Raw genomic sequence first — 21976 nt, forward strand, 5'->3', positions numbered from 1 at the left:
CGCTACTAATAAAGACATATCTGAGACTGGGTAATTTATAAAGGAAAAAGGTTTAATTGATTCACAGTTTCACATGGCTGAAGAGTCTTTACAATCATGAAGGAAGGCATAGGAGGAGCAAAATCATGTCTTACATGGCAGCAGGCAAGAAAGCACGTGCAGGGGAACTCCCCTTTATAAAATCATTAGATCTCATGAGACTTACTATCATGAGAAGAAGACGAGAAACACCCACCCTCATCATTCAATTACCTCCCTCCGGATACCTCCCATGACACATGGAGATTATGGGAACTACAATTCAGGATGTGCTTTGGGTGGGGAAACAGCCAAACTGTATCACCACTTGACTCAGGAATCCCATCATTTCATATACACCCAAAGGAAGAGGAAGGGTTCAGTTTTGAACATCAGTTATAAAATCTCTAATGGGTCCAATAGATTCCTAATGGGTATGTGTATTTGTCAGTGTTCTCCAGAGAAACTGTTCCAATAGGAGATACACACACACAAACACACGCACACACACACACACAGACACACACACACACACAGAGAGAGAGAGAGTTTAAGAAATTGGCTCTTGTGGGGCTGGGCACGGTGTCTCACACCTGTAATCCTAGCACTTTGGGAGGCCGAGGCAGGCGGATCACGAGGTCAGCAGATCGAGACCATCCTGGCTAACACGGTGAAACCCCATCTCTATTAAAAATACAAAAAGAATTAGCCAAGCGTGGTGGCAGGCGCCTGTAGTCCCAGCTACTCAGGAGGCTGAGGCAGGAGAATGGCATGAACCTGGGAGGCGGAGCTTGCAGTGAGCCTAGATCGCACCACTGCACTCCAGCCTGGGTGACAGAGTGAGACTCCATCTCAAAAAAAAAAAAAAAAGAAAAAAGAAAAAAAAAGAAATTAGCTCTTGTGAATGATTGTGTGGACTGGAAAATCCAAAATCTGTGGAACAGGCTGGAGGGATGGAGATTCAATGAGTTAATATTACAGCCTTGAGAAATTCAGGCACAGTCTCTATGTTGCAGTCTTCAGACAGAATTGTTTTTTTGGAAAACTTGTTTTTGCCCAAAATGCTTTTACCTGATTAGATGAGACCTGTCCACATGGTGAAGAGTAATATCCTTTTACTCAAATTCTATTTATTCAAAAGTTAATCACAACTACCAACATTGTTACAGCATCTAGACTGGTGTTTGACCAAATAAACTGGATACCATAGCCTAGCCATGTTGACATGTAGAATTAACCATCACAATATTTTAATCTAGGAGGTTTTATATCAGCTGGAAGATCAGGGCAGGAGATATAAATGTATGCATGTAGATTAAAGCGTAAAATTTGGTGAGATTTTTCTAAGTGAACATGCCAGGAGCAAGTTAACACCATGTTACATTGCAGCAAGCATTCCTGTAAGACAGATATATAAATAAGAATGACTGCTCTATTAATAGTAGGAAAAACAGGAACTGCATATAGCGATAGACTTAATAGATATATGTTCATTTTTCTGTGGTTTCTTAGATGGCACTGAATTTGTAAGTTTTCAGAGGGAACATCATTGTTTAGCTTCCAAAATAAAATTATTGTTTTAGAATTACTTTGTTGTTATTGTTCATTATTTTTGAATAGCTCTGGTTTCCTGTTCATTCAACTATGATTACTTTGTTTCCAGCAGTTCAAAATGCTTCATTTTTTCATTAATTATTTTAAGTTTTTCTATAAATATTGCCATTTATGTTTTACTGTAATGGGTATTATTGTCATGTTAGGCACAGATATTTTATAAGATGCTTTATTCATTTTCTATTTATTATTATTTTAATTACAACTAAATATCCTTTTCATGTAGATTTCACATAATTTATAATAAAAGAACATTTTGTTTGGAAGTCTAGCCACCTCCTGCTGTTAGATAAAATTATTCTGGAACATTAAAGCCACACTCACAAAAAGCCCTTCAATCATTCAAGCACAATAAATGCATTGAGACAGTTTTTCACTTGTTTATTTGTTCTGGAAGTCATCCAAATTAACTTGTAATTCTAAATAACCACAGATGCCAATGCAAAGTAATTTGAAGTGACAACGTATCAGTTTAAAGTGCATCCATAGCACTAGGTGTTACATTTTGTGTACATCAGGTTCAACTAGGGCATTCCATTATGAGAGTAACTGATTTTCAGCGTGAACAGAAACAGTGGTAAACCAAATTATTCCACCAACTAATAGACTTGACAGGGATGGCAGATTTTGTTCAGAAATACAGCAAATGACCTTTATTTAATTATTTTAACATCACCTATCTGCTAATTATATCAGCTAGGTTTCCCAGGTGTATTCATCTCTAAGAAATTACTCATGTTGAAGGAAATATTATTTCTTCAAAAGATTTACCTAGAAATGACTGGTTTCTCAATTATCACACAATCTTTAAGAATTTACAATCAAATTTTTGAATATTTATTGTCATGTATCTGACATTTCCAGAGGTACAATTAATATGTTGCTTACAAAATATGTACAAAACAAGTTTTTTAAATTCAATGTTTTTTAAAATCATTCATTATAACATGGGAGAAATTTGATTCAAATGCAATCTAGGGTGTAAGCACTATAATGTTTTGATTCATAATTGAAGAACATTCAATCATGAAATAAATATATTTTTCATTTACTTTTATTCCAATCTGGAGCCATAAGAAACATCAAAATTATTACAAATATCTGTTTGTGTTCTGTTTGTATGTGAATATACAATTTTGGCTACTGTTTTCTTAAGATAGTTTTTTTTTATCTTGAACTTTTATAATAGTACTTCTATTTTGACAGGAAAATTAATTATCTGAATTCCTTTTTAAATTAAAAATAACTTTTAACAAACTATTTTATTTATTTTGAGACAGGGGCTTGCTCTGTCACCCATGCTGAAGTGCAGCGGCAAAATCACTGCTCACTGCAGCCTTGACCAACCAGGCTCAGGCGATTGTCCCACCTCAGCTTCCTGGTTATCTGGGACCACAGGTGCATGTCACCAAAACCGGTAATTTTTTTTTTTCTTTTTAAATTTTCTGTAGAGACAGACTCCTCCTATGTTTTCTAGCCTGGTTTCATACTCCTGAGTTCAAGTGATCCTCTTGACTTCGACTCCCAAAGTGTTGTGATTATAGGGTTGAGCCACCATGCCCAGCCAAAAATAACTTTTTTAAGAGCACCTTTAGGTTTAGAGAAAATTAGGTAGAGAGAACAGAGAGTTTCCACATACCTGCTGTCTCCCACACTCTGTTTTCCTATTAACAGCTAGCATTAGTTTGGTTCATTTGTTACAACTGAAGAACCAACATTTATACATTATTATTAACTAAAGTCCATAGTTGCCATTCAGATTCACTATGTATTGTACACTTTGGGCTTTGACAAATATAAAATGCCATGTACTTCATTCTCTGTATAATATTGCAGTATTATACAGAGAAGTTCCATTGCCGTAAAAACCATTGTGTTCCACCCAGCCATTATATTCCCTACCAACCCCTGGAAATAACTGTTTTTATACAGTGTGTGTATTTTGCCTTTTCTAGAATGCCCCATAGTTGGAATCATACAATATATAGCCTCTTGAGACTGACTCCTTTCACACAGCAATATACATGGAAGGTTCCTTCATGTCTCTTGGTGGCTTGGTAGCTAATTTATTTTTATGTTTGAAAAATATTCTATTGCGTGGATTTACCACAGGTTATTCATTCATTTCCCAATTGAAGAAAATGTTGAATAATTCAAAAATTTTAAGCAGTTATGTATAAAGCTTTTATAAATGTTTGTGTGTAGGTTTTTGAGTGAACATACATTTTCATTTTGGTAACTACCTAGAAGTGTGATTACTGTATTGTATAGTAAGATTATGTTAAGCTTTTTAACATACTGACTTTTTTTTTTCCAGTGTGATGCTACCATTTTGCACTCTCACAAGAAAGAGATGAGATCTCCTGTTGCTCTGCATCCTGATCGGCATATAGGTATGTAATAATATCTCCCTATTATTTTAATATGAAATTCCCTTTGATCTTGTGCATGTTGTGCTAACTTGCTACCTATGTATCTTCTTTGGTGCAGATCTCCTGCTTAATTTTTACCTGGCAAAAGTTGATTGTCTTCTTATTGTTGTATTTTACATGTTTTTGTATATTTTAGATGCAAGTTCTTTATCACGTATATGTTTAGCATATGTTTTCTTCCAGTCTGTGCCTTGTCTGTCCATTCTCTGAGTGGGGGTTCACTTATAATTTTTATGAAGTCCACTCATTGATATTTTCTTTCATAGATTTTGCTTTTGATGTTGTATCTAAACTTATTGTCAATGTTTAGGTTTCCTGCTATGGTGTTTTACAGTATTTTGTTTTGTATAGAAGTTTTACAGTATTTTGTTTTGTATTAAATCTATGATCCATTAGAGTTAATTTTTGTGACATATGTAAGGTCAGTGTGTAGGTTCAATTTTCGACTAGAAATGGTCCAGTTTTACCAGCACTACTTGTAGAAAAGGCTATCCATTCTCCCATGATTTGCTTTTGCTCCCTTGTGAAAGATAAGTTAACTATAACTGTGTGGTTATGCTTCTGGGCTCTGTATATGGTTTCACTGGCTATTTATATTTTCACTAACCAATAGCATTCTGTCTTTATTGTATGAGTTCTACATAAGTCTTGAAGTCGGGAAGTGTCAGTCCTATGACTTTGTTCTATTTCTTTATTGTCATGTTGACTATTTTGAGTCTTTTTTTGATTTCCATATGTGATAGTTATCTTTATTTGTCAACTTGGCTGGGCCATGGGGTGCCCAGACATTTGCTTGAGCATTATTTTTGGTATTTCTGTGAGTGTGTTCCTGGATGAGATTAACATTTATAACACTGGTAAAAGAAAAACAGATTGCCCTTTTACATTAGTAAAAGTAAAGCAGATTGCCCTCCTTTATTAAGGGCAAGCTCACTGAATTCAGTGAGGGTAACCCTCACTGAATCAACAGAAGACCTATACAAAACACAGATACTGAGCAAGATAGAATTTCTCTTGCATAATTGTTGAGCTTGGATATTGCTTGTTTTTTGTGGTTTTTGTTTGTTTGTTTTAGTCACCTTTGGTCTTGGACTTAAACTCTGGTTCCTCTTGGGTTTTTAGTCTGCTAGTCTTCAGACTTATATTGGAAGTGTACATTGGCTGCTCGGGGTCACTAGCTTGCTTCCTGTGGATCCCTAATGGATAGAAATACTCTACCCCTATCTGAGGTAATAAACCTACAATGACTAAAGAAACTGTAATGGCCTCACCTGAAAAAGTGTCTTTGCAATACAATGCTGAATATCCTCAATATGCAACTCTAACATCCCCATTTTCTTCTAAATGTATAACTAGACTCATTTCTTAGCAGATCCCTAAGGGTGATGTACAAAGTGTAACTCATGAGAAGATACACTATACTGCAAAGAACTATTTGAGTTTTCTAATGTATAGAAATCAGAAACTCAAGCAATATGTGTAGGAGTGGATACTAATCCTGTGAAATAGTAATTCCATAATCCTTTTGGATAATGATAGAAGAAATATGAAATTGGATCAGGCCAAATTCATTGATATTTGTTCTCAGTCGGGGTTCTGCATTTAAGGTTGCAGCTCATGGAGTTAAACAGGATGTAATAATTTCTTTGGTTGACTGGTTGAATAATTTCTTTGGTTGACTGGAGTTAAACAGGATGTAATAATTTCTTTGGTTGACTGGTTGAAGTGTAGACCAAAAGATGGCATAGAGTAACCAAGTCGAAGATACTGAGCTCACCTTGATGTAGTGCAGATGAAAAGATTCAAAGGCTTAAGAAAATTGGAATGTTAGGTTGGATTTGACATTTGATACATATACAACCACACAGGAAGTGTAAATGAGACATCCTTTTCAACATGGCTGTGCAAAATGAGTTAGTGAGAGCAGCCCTGACATCTTTGATGGTCTCCATGATTATTTTCCTTTGTAGGCCAGAACTTACTTTGGAAACTGCGGTCACTGAATTAGAAAATCAAATGGATTAATTAGATCTTGGAGTGACATGGGCCAAGTGAAGGCACACAACTTCCAAAGTCAAAGTGAAAAAAATTACTGTAATGGTCATCAGACTACAAAGATCAATCAGAATAGTCGTGTCACACAGGTTTATGACATAGGCTAGTTGCTCATGGTGTTCCTGAAAGTGAAACAGTTAGAAAGCCTACTAAATTCTTACTCTATTGGTGTATGCAGAAAAGATCTGGGTGAAAGGAAAAAAAGTCTAACCTGAAATTTCAACAGAGTCATGACCAGTCAATTGATTTCTACACTTGAGACAGTTTACTGAAATAAAATACCTTGAATAAAGGAGAGGTGTTGTCTTCATTAGAAAGGAACCCAGTATAGTCACCAAAATTTATACCATTAATCTTTCTCCCAGCCTTCTTCAACAGGACATTTGTCCTTTTATCAGGGTAACCATGCATTGTATAAAAGAAAATGATCAGATCTTTCAGAGACTACTATATGCTGGTTCTGAACGGGAAGTGATCTCAGGAGACCCAAACTGTCACTGTGACATTTTGAATTGAATGCAGTTGAATCCACAGTTCAGAGTAGGGGCTTATGAAGAGCAGGTGGTCAATTCAGTTTTAGCTCAGGTGCATCTCAAATTGGGCTTTCTGTGTTCTGGAAGCCGTCCTATGGTTATTTCCCCAGTCTTTTTAAAATTTTATTTTGGATTCAGGGAGTGCATGTGCAAGTTTATTTTTCCAGTCTTGAAAATATAGTAGGAATAGATATACACAATAACTGGCAGAGTTCTCACATTGGTTCTCTGACCTACGGAGTAAGTGTTGTTTGGGTAGGAAAGGCCAAGTGAAACTACTAGAACTTCTTCTACCGAGGAAAATAGCAGAAACAATCACTCATCCCTGAAGGGATGATAGAGATTTGTGCCACCATCAATAACTTAAAAGATGTTGAGTTGGTAATTCTTACCACATTCCCATTCACTGCCCTTATTTGAACTGTGCAAGAAAGACAGAATGACAGTGGATTAACATACATGTAACCAGGTGTTTATTTCAATTAAACCTGCTGTACAAGATGTAGGTTCATTGTTTCAGTAAATTAATAGATCATCTTGTATCTGGTATGCAACTACTGATATGGCAAGTGCCTTTTTTTTCATTCCTGTCGATAAGAACCATCATAAGGATGTTGCTTTTAACTGACATGACCAGCAACATGCCTTCACTGTGAGGTATGTCATCTCTCCAGCCCAATGCCATAAAGTTAGTTCATAAGGATATCGATTGCCTTTTTTCCCCATAAGATATCATACTGGTCTGTTACATTGACGACTTCATGCTGGTTAGACCTAGTGAGCAAGAAGTTACAACTGTACTAGAATTATTGGTAAGACATTTGAAATTGAATTGACATTCGAAATTATTGGTAAGACATAAGAAATTGGTATTTCAGAGGGTGGGAAATGATTCCAAAAAAAGTTTAGGGACTTTCTCCCTTAGAGAAATATCTAGGAATTCAGTGGATTGAGGCATGTCCAGTTATTCTTTCTAAGATGTAGAACAATATGTTGCATCTGGCCTATCTTACATTCAAAGAAAGAAGTGCAATGCCTAGTGGGTGTCTTTGGATTTTGGAGGCCACATATTCCTTATTTGGACAGCTTATATTACAACATCTTCAAACTCACTGATTCTTTCCTCTGTTCTGTCCAATCTGTTGGAAAGCATATGCAATGCATTCTTCAATTTCTTTACAGTCTTTTTGATGTCTAGCATTTTCTTTTGATTCTTGTATAGAGTTTCCATTCCTGCTTGCCTTACCCATTTGTTCTTTTATGGTTTTCATTTGTCTCATGTCAAATTTCACTTAAAGCTGCCTCCATACTTTGAATTCTTCTGTACCAAACTGTAAACTCAGTATGTAAACAAGCTTCAATGTATCTTAAGAGTATATGCTTGTAACAAGTGTCTGAGTCTCAACCAATCATGGCAGTCAAGCTTTATATAATCATAGGCTGCCACCTGCTCAGACTATGCCAAATAAGGCAAATTCGGAGCTATGAACAATTCAAACTTTTTCTGTAAGTTACTTCTGTTATTCTGTTTTCTGACTTCAAATATTATATGCCCACACCATGAAGCTGAGCTCTCTGAACATCTTTTTGCACTGAGTGCTGTTCAATTTATGACTTGTTTTTGACTCAGTTAAAGGCTGCTAAACTTAATTTGCCTACTTTTTTATTTGTTTATTTGTTCATTTGTTTCACCTATTAGTGTCCTTAGCTTATTCACCATCGCTCTTTTAAACTATCAGTGTGGTAATTCCAAAATCTCCGCCGTGTCTCTGTCTCATCCTTTTGCTTGCTTTGTCTCTTCAGACTGTTTTCTCTTGTGACTTAGTATGTCTTATAATTTTTTGTTGAATGCCAGCCATTTGTTTAGGGTAATAGGAACCGAGGTAAATACTCCTTTAGTGGTGAGGGGCTATGTTTATCTGGCTAAAATTTCAACTTTTCTCCAGTGTTTTTACTTGTGTCAATGCTGTTGCCTTTGATTTTCCCTGGAATTGTTCTCTTAAATAGTTACAGAGTTAGATTACTCAATTGTCATGTTCTGTTACTATACAGCATATCTGTTGGTGTGATACAAAGGTGGAGGGCAATAGAAGCATTCTATAGTCCTATGATTAGGTCTCAGGCTTTCCGTGTGCCTGGGCTCTCAGGCTTTGTCAATTACAACTGCCCCTCAGTTGTTTTGTTTATTTATTGTCCCTTAGGTGAGACTAAAAAGCTAGTTGCTACTGAAGTTGGATATTTCCCTTTCACTGTGTGGGTTAGGCTCTGGTAAAATAGTTTTATTTGAGCACAGGTGAAGAACAGAACCCTCTAGATGTGTTTGAAAATGATTGCTTTGTCTTTGAGCTTATTGTAAAGTAGTTACTTTTTCCTTTTTTCCTGTGAAAGCAGAAAGACATTTTTCTCTGATCTTCACTGAAATCCCAGAAGTAAACTTTCTCCGACTGATTTCTGGAGGAAAAATTCTTGAAAGTGTGGGAGCCCTCCTGAAGCTTGGTCCCCAAGAATTTTTACCCTTCAAATTAGTCTACACTCCGCCAAAAGTCGTTTGTCAATTAAAAATTAAGTTTTACTAGTCCAGTGGCTTCTGCTCCTTGTAAGCTGTACTTCTCAGAATACATTTGTCTCTTCAGCTTTCAGGGCATTACTGTGGTCTGTGATCTCATTTACCTGACAGATCTAAGAGGAGGTATTGACATTCAAGTTGTTCAACACTTGTCTTGTTTAGAGAACGGCAATGACAAGTTCCAGTTTATCTTAACATTTTGCCTCAGAAATCAGGAGTGTCTAAATTTTTTTTTTTAATTTACACATACATAAGATTACGATGGGCCTTTACAATAATAATTTTTAGCGTTTTTTGCTATTTCTTAGATACTGTACTTAGTATGATTAAATTGGAGAATAATGTATATAATTATGTCATTTACATAACTGTATATAACATATAGAATGATTTATATAATTATAAAACACAGATATATAATTTCCAGTGAAGAAAAGGCAATTAGTGAACAGATATATTAAAGTCACAACTAATTTCAACAACAGCGATAACATGAGTAGCAAATAAATAGTATAAATTATGCTTTTACCTAATATCCATATTTTGAGGTGATATTATCCAATGCTGATGTGGATATGCCAAAACTATTTGGTGATGGCCTGAGACACACAGTCTCAAAAATTAGGAAGCAGACACAGTGATGGGAAGAGCAAGATAAAACACAGCTTACCAGTCCATATGCTTTTGTCTGAATTAATTAACATGTACTCAGAGAACACTGGCTGCTGCTTCCATTTTTTCCGCAAATCTCACAAAAGAAATTCTTCAAGGCGATTGTTACCCTGCATCTTAGAGAAAGAAAAATCTATGAAATGTATTTTGCGTGTAATCTAGTTGACAATAAAATGATCCACAGCAGGCAGTGATAGATATAACTTAAAAATAGAAGTAATAAAAATTCTTGATATATTAAAGGGGGGAGAGAGGGGAAACATAGAATAAAGGATAGTTCTAAAACTTTTGAATGAACAGTCCAATAAGTGGCTGCTATCAAATATATTGGCAAATTTTATAGGAGATAGGAACCAGGAACTCAATTTGGACATGCTGTGTTGGAGAAATCTATTAAATATTCAATTGTAGAAGTCACATAAGTATTTAGATAAATGAGTCTAGAATTTGAGACAGAATTCTGAGCTTTTGCATTTTAAATGTGGTATCCATCAGCATTCTGGTAACATATGAATCCAAGAAAAATGATAAGGTGACCAATGTTATGAGTGTAACATGATTATCAGCTCTGGTGTAGTCCAACATTACCAGTTTTGGGATAATGATAAAGTCTAGCAAAGTCATTGAAAGTAATCAAACAATGAATGCACACAAATATCCACAGAATGTGTAGTCCTGGAAATTAAGTGATAAGTGGAAGGAGTAAAGTTGACTGATAAAAAACAGATATAAAATAATTTGGGGAAAAGAGAAATTTAGAGGATTTAAATGTAAATTTTATATTGGATGATATTTTGAATTTTTGTGTTATAATAATCTAGTGGGTATGTGGGAGAATGATCTTATTTATAATAGATTTATATAACTGGAGATACATTTTGGGTGTCATAATGACTGCAAATTTTGTTCCAGTGGTCTCCCAAATTAAGCCACATTTTACATGTGGTGAATCTAGGATAAAAAACATATGAGTATAAAACTTTAGAGTAGAAAGTAGATTGATGTCAACTACATTATATACTTCAGAGTAGTGAGAAAATGAAAACTGTTTACCATTGGGTTAACAATATCAAGGTAATTTGTGGCCTTTATTGAACCAGTTGCTATGGAATGATTGGACAATATTCTATTTGAAATGGGGTTAGGAGAGAATGGGAGAAAAGCAATTTGAGGCAGTAAGCATAGAATCACTTTTGGGAAGAGTTAAAGGAAAGCAGATTGTTGGGCAGTATGTTGCCCAGATGTGTGATCAAGAAAATATATGAAACTTTAAGACATGAGAAATAACTTGTTTGTGTATTGATGGAAATGATTTATTTGAGAAATAAAAATATCATCATTTCCCCATTGGTCACTTTGGTTGACTTTGTTGAAGATCAGGTGGGTGTGGGTGTATAGCATTATTTCTAGGTTCTCTATTGTGTTCCATTGGTCTAAATGTCAGATTTTGTACTGGTACCATGCTATTTTTATTACTCTAGTCTTATAGTTTAAAGTCCAGTAATGTGATACCTTCAGCTTTGCTTTTTTTGTTTTTTTGTTTGTTTTTTGTTTTTTGGGGCTTTTTTTGCTTAGGATTTTTTGACTACTCAGGCTCTTTTTTGATGCCCTGTGAATGTTAGAATAGTTTATTCCCAGTTCTGTGAAAAATGACATTCATAGTTTGATAAGAACAGCATTGAAACTTCAGACTGCTTTAGATTGTATGAAAATTTTAATGATATTGATTATCCCAACCCATGAGCATGGAAAGTTTTTTCATTTGTTTATGTCATCTATGATTCCTTTCAGCAGTGTTTTGTAGTTCTCCTTCTAGAGATTCTTCACCTCCTTTGTTAGCTTTATTTCTGGGTATTTTATATTTTTGTGTTTATTGTGAATGTGATTGCCTTGTGTATTTGCCTCCCAGGTTGAACATTATTGATGAAGAGAAATGCCACTGATTTTTGTACATTGATTTTTTTGTCCAAAAACTACACACAGAAATCATTTATCAGTTTGAGTACTCTTTTGATGGCATCTTTAGGGTTTTTATAGGTAGAGAATTACATAGTTCATGAAGAAAATTTGACCTCTTCTTTACCTATTTCTATGTCTTTTCTATATCTTCTTCTTGGCTGATTGCTGTGGCTAGCACTTCGAGTGCTATGTTGAATAGGATTAGTGAGAGTGGGCATCCTTGTTTTTTTCTCCATTTCTCAAGGGAGATGCTTCAGGTTTTTACTCTTTCCGTATGATATTGGCTGTAGGTTTGTAATATATGCCTCTTATTATTTTGAGGTGTTTTTCTTTGATGTTTCATTTCTTGAGAGCTTTTATGATGAATGAATGTTGAATTGTATCAAAAGTTTTTTCCATGTCTGTTGAGATGATCTTTTTTTTTTTTTGTATTTAATTCTGTTTATGTGGTGAATCACATTTATTGACTTACATATGTTGAAACAAACTTGCATCCCAGGAATGAAGCCTATTTGATCAAAGTGTATTAACCTTTTGATGTGCTGTTGAAATAGGTTTGCTACTATTTTGTTAAGGAATTTAGTATCTATGTTCCTCAGGAGTATTGGCCTGTAGTTTTCTTTTTGCATTCATTATGTCTTTACCAGGTTTTAGTAACAGAATGATGCTGTCTTCATAGAATTTGTTAGGGAGAATTCCCTCCTCCTCAGTGTTTTAGAACACTTTCAGTAGAATTAGCAGTTCAGAAGTATGAGCTCTCCTTTGTACTTACAGTGGAATTCAGTTTTGAATTCATCAGTTTGTTACTTTCTTTGGTTGGTAGGTTTCTTATTACTGATTCAATTCCAAACACAATATTGTTTTGTTGAGTGTTTCAATGTCTTCCTGATTCAGTCTTGGGAGATTGTATGTTTTCCATAATTTATCAATTTCCTCTAGATTTTCCTGAATGTGTGCATAGAGGTGCTCATAACAGTCTGTGAGGATATTTTGTAATTCTGTGGGACTGATTATAATGTTACTTTCCTCATTTCTCTTTCTTTTTATTTGGATACTCTCCTTTTTTTTTTTTTTTTTTTTTTTGTTCATCTAGCTAGCAATCTATCGATCTTGTTTATACTTTCAAAAATAAACATTTGGTTTTTGTTGATTATTTGTCTAGATTTTGGGATCTCGGTGGTTCATTCTGTTCAGTGTTTATTTCAGTATTAGGTTGGTGCCAGAGTAATTGTGGTTTTGCCATTACATTCATGGAAGGAACCATAATTACTTTTGTGCCACTTAATGAATTATTTTTCTTCTGCTAGCTTTGGGGTTACTTTGTTCTTGTTTTTCCAGTTCTTCTATGTATGATGTTAGATGGTTCATTTGAAATCTTTCTAACTTTTTGAGGTAGGCATTCAGCCTTCTAAACTTTCCTCTTAACACTGCTTTGCCTGAATCACAGATATTTTATTATATTGTGGCTCTGTTTTTATTTATTTCAAATAATTTTTTGATTTCTGCATTTATTTCCTTGTTTATCCAAAAGTCGCTCAGGAACAAGTTGCTTAATATTCATGTAATTTTGTAGTTTTTTGAGAGACCTAAAAATGTTCTGCACAGCAAAGAAAAAAAATCTGTGACATATAACACGCTACAGAACATTCACGAACTATTCCTTTGACAAAGGTTTAATATTTAGAATCTATAAAGAACTAACAATTGAGCAACAAATAGCAAATAATCCCATTAGAAACTGGGCAAAATACATGAACAGACACTTTTCAAAAGAAGACATATAAGCGGCCCTCAAACATATGTAAAATATGTTTAACATCTCTAACGATCTGAGAAATGCATCAAAAGCACAATGAGATAGCATTTCACACAAGTCATAATGGCTGTTGTAAAATGGTCAAAAAACAGTAGACACTGGCAATGCTGTGGAGAAAAAGGAACACATATACGTATACGCCATTGGTGGGAAGGTAAATTAGTCCAGCCACAGCAGAAAGCAGTTTGACGATTTCTCAAAGAACTTGAAGCAGGCTACCACATGATGCAGCACTCCCAATACTAATATATATCTACAAGAAAACAATCATTCTACCAAAAAAACACGTGTACTCTCATTTTCATCAAGCACTATTTATAATAGCAAAGACATGAACTCAGCCTAGATGCCTCTCAATGGTGGACTGGATAAAAAAAAATGTGGTATTTATATACCATGGAATACTATGCATCCATAAAAATGAATGAGATTATGACTTTTGCAGCAACATGGATGAAGCTAGAGACCACTACCCTAAGCAAATTAACACAGGAATGAAAAACCAAATACCACATATTCTCATTTAAAAATGAGAGTTAAACCTTGGGTACTCATGGACATAAAGATGGTAACAACAGACACCAGGTACTAGAAGAGACAGGGAGGGAAACAAGTGTTGGCAAAGTAATTATTGGGCACTATGCTCAGTGCCTGGGTGATGGAATCATTTGTACCTCAAACTTCAGCATCATGCAATATACACATACAATGAAACTGCACATGTGCTGCCTGAATCTAAAATAGAAGTTGAAAAAATATGTATTTTAGTTTTGATAAATAGTGTCAAGGAATATACTTTTAATTACCATTTGTGCACATAAAATGTTTTTACCCAAATATTCACTGCAACATTACTTTGTTAAATAAAATAATAATACTATGAATCATTTACCAATAAATTTGATAACATACACATAATACAACCAAAAAAGATCCTATAGAAGATAAGAGGGAGACCTGCTGAACTGATTGCCTTGAGTTAGTGAGAGGGTTGAATGTGGTTAAAAGCAGTGGCTTGGTATAAAACAAGATAATCAATATTTCACGTATGTTAAGTGGGAAAGGCAGAGTATATCAGGGCAGACTCTTGCAAGTAGGTAGTCGTCTTCTTTCTTTGAAGTTATTTTTTCCTTGCCTCACTTTCCTCAGTGAAGAAAAAAACAAGGTATTCACTTGGTAGTCAGAATGTTAGTGTGTGTGTGTGTGTGTGTTTGTGTGTTGTGTGTGCTGAAGGCAAGTGTCCAAAGGATTGAAGACAGTGATGAAAGATCAAATAGTCCTCTATGAGAGAAGAAAGACATGTGATTTAGTTTTCTTGCAGCTTTAAGACTGCATTTTGAACAATTTGAAATTGATGTCCTTGTAATTTTTTTTCCAGTAGAGACATTTCAACTGTACATGAAAAACATAAAGTAGTAAAATAATTGGATTTAAATAGCACTGTGCTTTAGCAGGTAAGCAGGAGATAGGCACCCAAGTTCAGAGAAATTTAAACATAAGTGAGAGGTTATAAAATGGAAAAAAATAAGATAAAAATACAAGATTAAGAACATAGAGGAGAAAAATATATTGTTGCATCTAAATTCTGCTCATAAAGTACACCAAAACTTAACGGTTTGAAACTTAGTGGCTTGAATAACTTACGTTATTCTCATGGTTTTACAGCTCAACAATTTGGGCAGGGCTCAAGGAGATAGTTCTTCTGCTTCACATGGTGTCATCTGGGACAGTCACTGAGTAATATTCAGCTGACTACTGAGCTCAAGTTTACAAGATCGTTTCTGCTACCTGAAAGGTGCCTTGGTGAAGATGACTGACAGTCTGGTCTAAGCTGGGCTCTTATCTCTACCCAGGTAATCTCAAGGTCTTTCTACCTGGTTTTCAGCTGAGTATTCAATTTCTTAAATAGTAGCTAAGGGCTCAAAGACTGAAAGTTCTGTGAAAGTCTATGCTATTAAGCTGCAGAGCTATTTACACCTTGACCTTGGCAGCTATTACATGTTACTTTTGACATACTCCAGTGGTCAAGAAATCAATGGATGAGAAAATCAATGGACAAGAAAGTAGAAAAATTTATTTTTTCCAGTTTCTCCACTTTTCAATAGGAAAGAGAGACTGTAAAAATAACTTACTAGAACCCTATGGCTAAAATATTTTTATATTTTTTCTCACATGAAAATACATTTACTCCTCTCATTGTCTCCAAATGTCCCATCCAATTCTGCTTTCAGATAAAAGTATAGGATCTGTTCACCCATATCAAATACAGCTGGGGTTGAGTTTCTTCAGCCAAAGTTTCTATGTCAGAAGTTTCTTGAGTAATGTCAAGTGTTGCTTCCTGGTCTTGGCTCCATGTTCTGATTCTACTTTCCATTTTTCTGAAGGGTGGTCTTTGCAACTGAATAGATATTTCATCCCAGCCAACATCCTACTTGTAGAAGTATAATTTAACTTAGTAAAATTTTTTTTTTTTTTTTGAGACAAAGTCTCACTCTGTTGCCCAGGCCAGGCTGGAGTGCAGTGGCGTGATCTCAGCTTACTGCAACTACTGCCTCACAGGTGTTCAAGCAATTCTCCTGCCACAGCCTCCTGAGGAGCTAGGATTAGAGGCGGGCACCACTACATACAGCTAATTTTTGTATTTTTAGTAGAGACAGGGTTTCACCATGTTGGCCAGGCTAGTCTTGAACTCCTGACCTCATGTGACCCACCTGCTTCAGCCTCCCAAAGTGCTGGGATTACAAGTGTTAGCCATCGTGCCTGGCTCACCGTTTTTTCTTTTCCAATCCGAGCTTATAAAATACCTTCTTATGTTTCAAGTTTACATCCACTGATTTAGACAAAGACCTGCTCTCAGTCTCCTTTCTTTGCAAGACGGAATTTCCTCTGCCTCCCCTTGAGAGTCATAGTGCTGTGGGCAATTGATTAAGAGTTTTATATGTGCTTTATCTAGTTGAAAGGATGTATGAGCCTTAATATACTTAATGTTGTTCCTATCTTAAATTATTATGAGATTTAAACTAAAAAGATCTTATAGTCCAGTTTCCTGATACTTTTACTCTTTATCTTCTTGTAGTGCATTGATTATTGAACATTTGCACTAAATCCACTTCTTAAGTGTTAATGTGTTTTTTGGGAGAAACTAGGGATGATAAATCATTTATTGTTGAACAGAGAACATCCTAGCTCCTTTATATTTCCTCTAAATTCTACTTGAACATTGATTTTATTGTTGATGTTCTTGTTGTTGCTTTTTATTTGTTTGTTTTAGCTCCATCGACACCTTAGTACAAGCAAGTAAAATAAATCCATAGTCATATGTAGCATCCAACCTGGGAGTTCCTATAGCTACATCCAGCTGTTAATGAGCCATATTTTCTATTTTCCATGTGACCATGCGCAACACTTTTACTAAAGCTTCTGCCACTTGGCTAGTCTAGGCCAACATAATTTCTTCTTTGTACTTCTGCAATTTTCTTTTAATTATTTTCTTATAATTAGGTCATAATTCCATCTAATCTATTTTCCAAACTACATATGAAAAGGATCATTTAAAATGCAAATCATATCAAGTTTTAATTTGCATAAAGAAATTCCTCAGGAACTCCCATCTTGCTTTTTTTAAATGAAGTCTCATGTTTTTAACAGGGCGTACCCGGCCTTGAATAATGTGACACTTGCTTCTCTCTGCACCCTTACTTCCTACCTTCTACAAACCATCCCCGCAAGTGCACCCTTACTTCCTACCTTCTACAAACCATCCCCGCAAGTGCACCCTTACTTCCTACCTTCTACAAACCATCCCCGCAAGTGCACCCTTACTTCCTACCTTCTACAAACCATCCCTGCAAGTGCACCCTTATTTCCTACCTTCTACAAACCATCCCTGCAAGTGCACCCTTACTTCCTACCTTCTACAAACCATCCCTGCAAGTACTCTATTCTATACCCAAATTAAGTGTTTTTCATTTCCTGAATGACTCCATTGTTTCCGTTTGTGCTGTTTTGTACAAAATGTTCTTTTTTACTACTACTTCCACTTCCATTCATGATTCATTCACCTTGCCAAATTTTTCTCATTGTGGAGGGATAATTTCCTTTCACTAGCCTTAGATGATACCCTTAGGTGAAGATTATGTACACTTTATTCAAACACTTTATCACAGAGTATTTTAAATGAATTTTCTACTATACTGTAGGTTCTATACAGGAAAGCATGTTTTCTGTTATTTTTACTGTGTTTTCTCCAACTACTAATGCTGAATCATTTACTTAGTAGCCTCTCATATTTGATAAAGAAGTAAGTTAATGCATACATGACTTGTGGACTGTATCTCTGAGTGAGGCATGATATTTGTCCAGGTTATCCTGACTTCCATCCTAGCTCTTTCCATTATTAGCTATACAAATAGAGTATATAATGTTCACATTTTCCATTGTTAACACAGAGATGATACCATCTCACAAGATGGCATTTGTTAGGGCATAACATACTTCTCCCTCCAAAGGTTACCTTTAAGGGAGAGAATATCTCTTCCTCTCCCCAGAAAAGAAATAATAGATACAATATTACAGGGTTTCCTTGTCCCTTCTTTTACTTCTCATATTTTTCTTATTCTTTTGGACCTCATTCTTGTAGCAACGATTCCTTCTGGTAATATAAAAAAATAAACGTTTCTATGTAGTTTCCATGTAGTTGCCCAGCAATGTTCTTTCTAGGAGCACTTGTTCTTTCTAGGAGCAATGTTCAAGGAGAACATTGTTCTTTCCAGGAACAATGTTCTTTCTAGGGTCATTATGCCTCACAACAAATCTAAATTTTTGATTTCTTATTAGTACTCAAATTGTTTGATTTTTCTTCCAGCTTGTATACATTTTTTCTAATGCAAAATGACAAGGATGGAGTATTTTTTTTTAATGTTCTGTAACTTCCGTGGAAATATATGTTGCAGGAAAATATTAACGGTAGAAATCTGGTGTAGCTAGATTACTATCAGATGAAGTAGATGTCTGGAGAACAAATACTACAAGGAAACAGAAATACACTTTATAAAACCATCAATTTCCCTGGATATTTTTGGTGAAAAGAGTTGCATAGAGAGGAGACCACCCCTCATATTGTCTTATGCCCAATTTCTGCCTCCAAAGAAAGAAGAAGTAAAAACTAAAAGGCAGAAATGAAATCCACAGGCAGACAGCCCGGCGCCACACCCTGGACCTGGTAGTTAAAGATTGACCCCTGACCTAATTGGTTGTTATCTATAGATTACAGACATTGTATAGAAATGCACTGTGAAAATCCCTATCTTGTTTTGTTCCGATCTAATTACCGGTGCATGCAGCCCCCAGTCACGTATCCTCTGCTTGCTCAATCAGTCACGACCCTCTCACATGCACCCCCTTAGAGTTGTGACCCCTTTAAAGAGACAGGAATTGCTCTCTCAGAGAGCTCGGCTCTTGAGACTGAAGTCTTGCCCATGCCCCTGGCCGAATAAACCCCTTCCTTCTGTAACTCCATGTCTGAGGAGTTTTTTCTGCCGCTTGTCCTGCTACATTTCTTGGTTCCCTCAACGGGAAGAGAGGTGAATAGTGGATGGTGGAGGCAGCTCCTTAAGCGGCTTAAGCCTGCCCTGTGGAACATCCCCGCTGGGGACTCTGACCAGCCTGAGAGACGCGGATCCTGAGAGCGCTCCCAGATAGGCATTTGCCCCGTGGGACGCCTCGCCAGAGCAGTGTGTGTCAGGCCCCTGTGGTGGATCAACGCAGTGGCTGAACACCAGGAAGGAATGGGCCCTTGGAGTCTGGACATCTAAAACTTGGTAAGACTAGTCTTTGAAACTTGCCCACTCCGTTTGCGTGGAAGTGTGGCCTGATCACCCATGGTGTGCCTTTATTGGCACTTTGGTTTTGGTTTTGACTTGGTTTGAATTGCTTGACAGGACCAGTCTCGGGAACTTGCCCACTCCATTTGAGTGGAAGTGTGGCCTGATCACCCATGGTGTGCCTTTATTGGCACTTTGGTTTTGGTTTTGACTTGGTTTGAATTGCTTGACAGGACTGGTCTTGGGAACTTGCCCACTCCATTTGAGTGGAAGCATAAGCTGATCACCCACAGCGTGCCTTTATCGGCACTTTGGTTTTGGTTTTGATTTGGTTTGAATTGCTAGACAGGATTGGTCTTGGGAACTTGCCTCTCCATTTGAATGGAAGCGTGACCTGATCACCCATGGTGTGTCTGTACCAGCACTTTGGTTTTGGTTTTGACTTGGTTTGAATTGCTTGACAGGACTGGTCTTGGGAACTTGCCCACTCCATTTGAGTGGAAGCATAAGCTGATCACCCACAGCGTGCCTTTATCGGCACTTTGGTTTTGGTTTTGATTTGGTTTGAATTGCTAGACAGGATTGGTCTTGGGAACTTGCCTCTCCATTTGAATGGAAGCGTGACCTGATCACCCATGGTGTGTCTGTACCAGCACTTTGGTTTTTGTTTTTGACTTGACTTGGATTGCTTGATACTTTGGTTTTGGTTTTGACCTGGCTTGGATTTCTGGATACTCTGATTACGGTTTTGATTTTGGTTTGGTGTAAACTACAAAAGTGTGTGTGTGCCCTTGTTATCCGTTCTTTGTTTTGTGGTGTGAGCGTAGTGTTTTGTCTAGAGCAAACATGGGTGAGGCACAAAGTAAGCCCACTCCACTAGAAACTATGTTGAAAATTTTCAAAAAAAGAATTTAAGAGAGACTATGGAGTACTATGACATCAGGAAAACTTAAAATTTAGTGTAAGATAGACTGGCCAGCATTAGAAGTAGGTTGGCCATTAGAATGAAGCCTGGACAGGTCCCTTGTTTCAAAGGTATGACACAAGGTAACCTGTAAGCCAGGGAACCCAGACCAGCTTGTTTTAGATCCCCCACCCCCAACACATGGCGGTTGAGAGAACAGCAGCATAAGCAGCTGGTAGAGGCAAGGAAAGACCAGCAGAGAGAGAGAAAGGAAAGAGACAGAGAGGAAAAGAGGCAAAGAGAGAGAGAGGAAGAGACGGAGAGGAAGAGACAGACTAAGAGCAAAGTCAAAGAGAGAGAGACAAAGTCAAAGAGGGAAATAAAGAGAGAGATATACAAGCAGTTAAAAAAAAAGTATACCCTATTCCTTTAAAAGCCATCATACCAATTCTAATTTGGACAAAACGAGATCTTATTAATAGCAAAGGATAACTGAAATCCCAAACTTAAAAGGTTTTCAACAAAAATAAAGTTTGCTAAAAGTTAACAGTGTAACATGTATTATAGTAATTCTATTCTCGTGGTCTTAGACAATCTAGTTCAGAGACATAAAAAAAAAAAGTTTTACTTTGGAAAAAAATGGTTATCATCTTCGGAAAAAAAAGGGGGAAAAAAGCAGGGGAGGGGGGCGCGGAATTTATATAAAGAGTGTTATATGGTAAATTCTTGTCCTGAAATAAATTAACTGGTTGTTTAAAGAAAGAAATGTTTGTAATAAGTCAGAAAGTTAAGGCATGTCAAAAAATTTCCTGTAAAAGTCATGAAAGAAAAAAAGGATATAAAAAAAGTGCGTTAAAAAAAAATTTATGCAAAAAATGTTGTATAATTTAGAAGTAACTAGGCCTCCTGAATGTGAAACTATTGGGAAAAAAAGAAACAGTTTATGTGCAAGGTGTATAAGAAAAGCAAAATATACCTTTGGTAAAAGGATTATAACAAGGCATAAGAATGCACATTTTTACCTATATTAAAAAGTTAAAAATTGCTGTTTTGAAGGTTTAAGCAAGGTTTAAAACATTAATTGTAAAGAACATTCTGTGTGTAAACATATTAGCTAAAGTTAAAGAAGTATCATGCAGTTTTTCTGTGAACTGGACATTAAAGTAAAAGCATAGTAGGTTTTTCTTAAAGCACCAACCTGCTCTTTAGCAAAAATTATAAAAGATTAAAAAGAGTCTATAAAATCTTACCTTATGGTCAAACATTAAAAATTAAATAAATATGTCCACAAGGTTTTATTAAAATTAGGTTTAACATTAATAACACACTAATATAAAGATAAAATTTAGTTTATCTGGTATAAAAATCATACAAGAAGCATTGTTAAATGTAAAATGGTATTTGGTTTTCTTTGGTTTAAAAACTAATAAAATAGGTGCTAAAGGAAGTTTCTCAGTAAGGCACTGAGGACTATAAAGTCCACTGCCAAGGTCCCCACCTTTAAAACAAAAGGTCAGTTTCTTATAAAGTATATACTTGGTTTATCTTCCACTTTCCTTTCTCGCAAAAGAAAAAAAAAAAAAAA

Source organism: Trachypithecus francoisi, unplaced genomic scaffold (genome assembly GCF_009764315.1).
Source record: "Trachypithecus francoisi isolate TF-2019V2 unplaced genomic scaffold, Tfra_2.0 Lachesis_group18, whole genome shotgun sequence".
Classification (NCBI taxonomy): Eukaryota; Metazoa; Chordata; class Mammalia; order Primates; family Cercopithecidae; genus Trachypithecus; species Trachypithecus francoisi.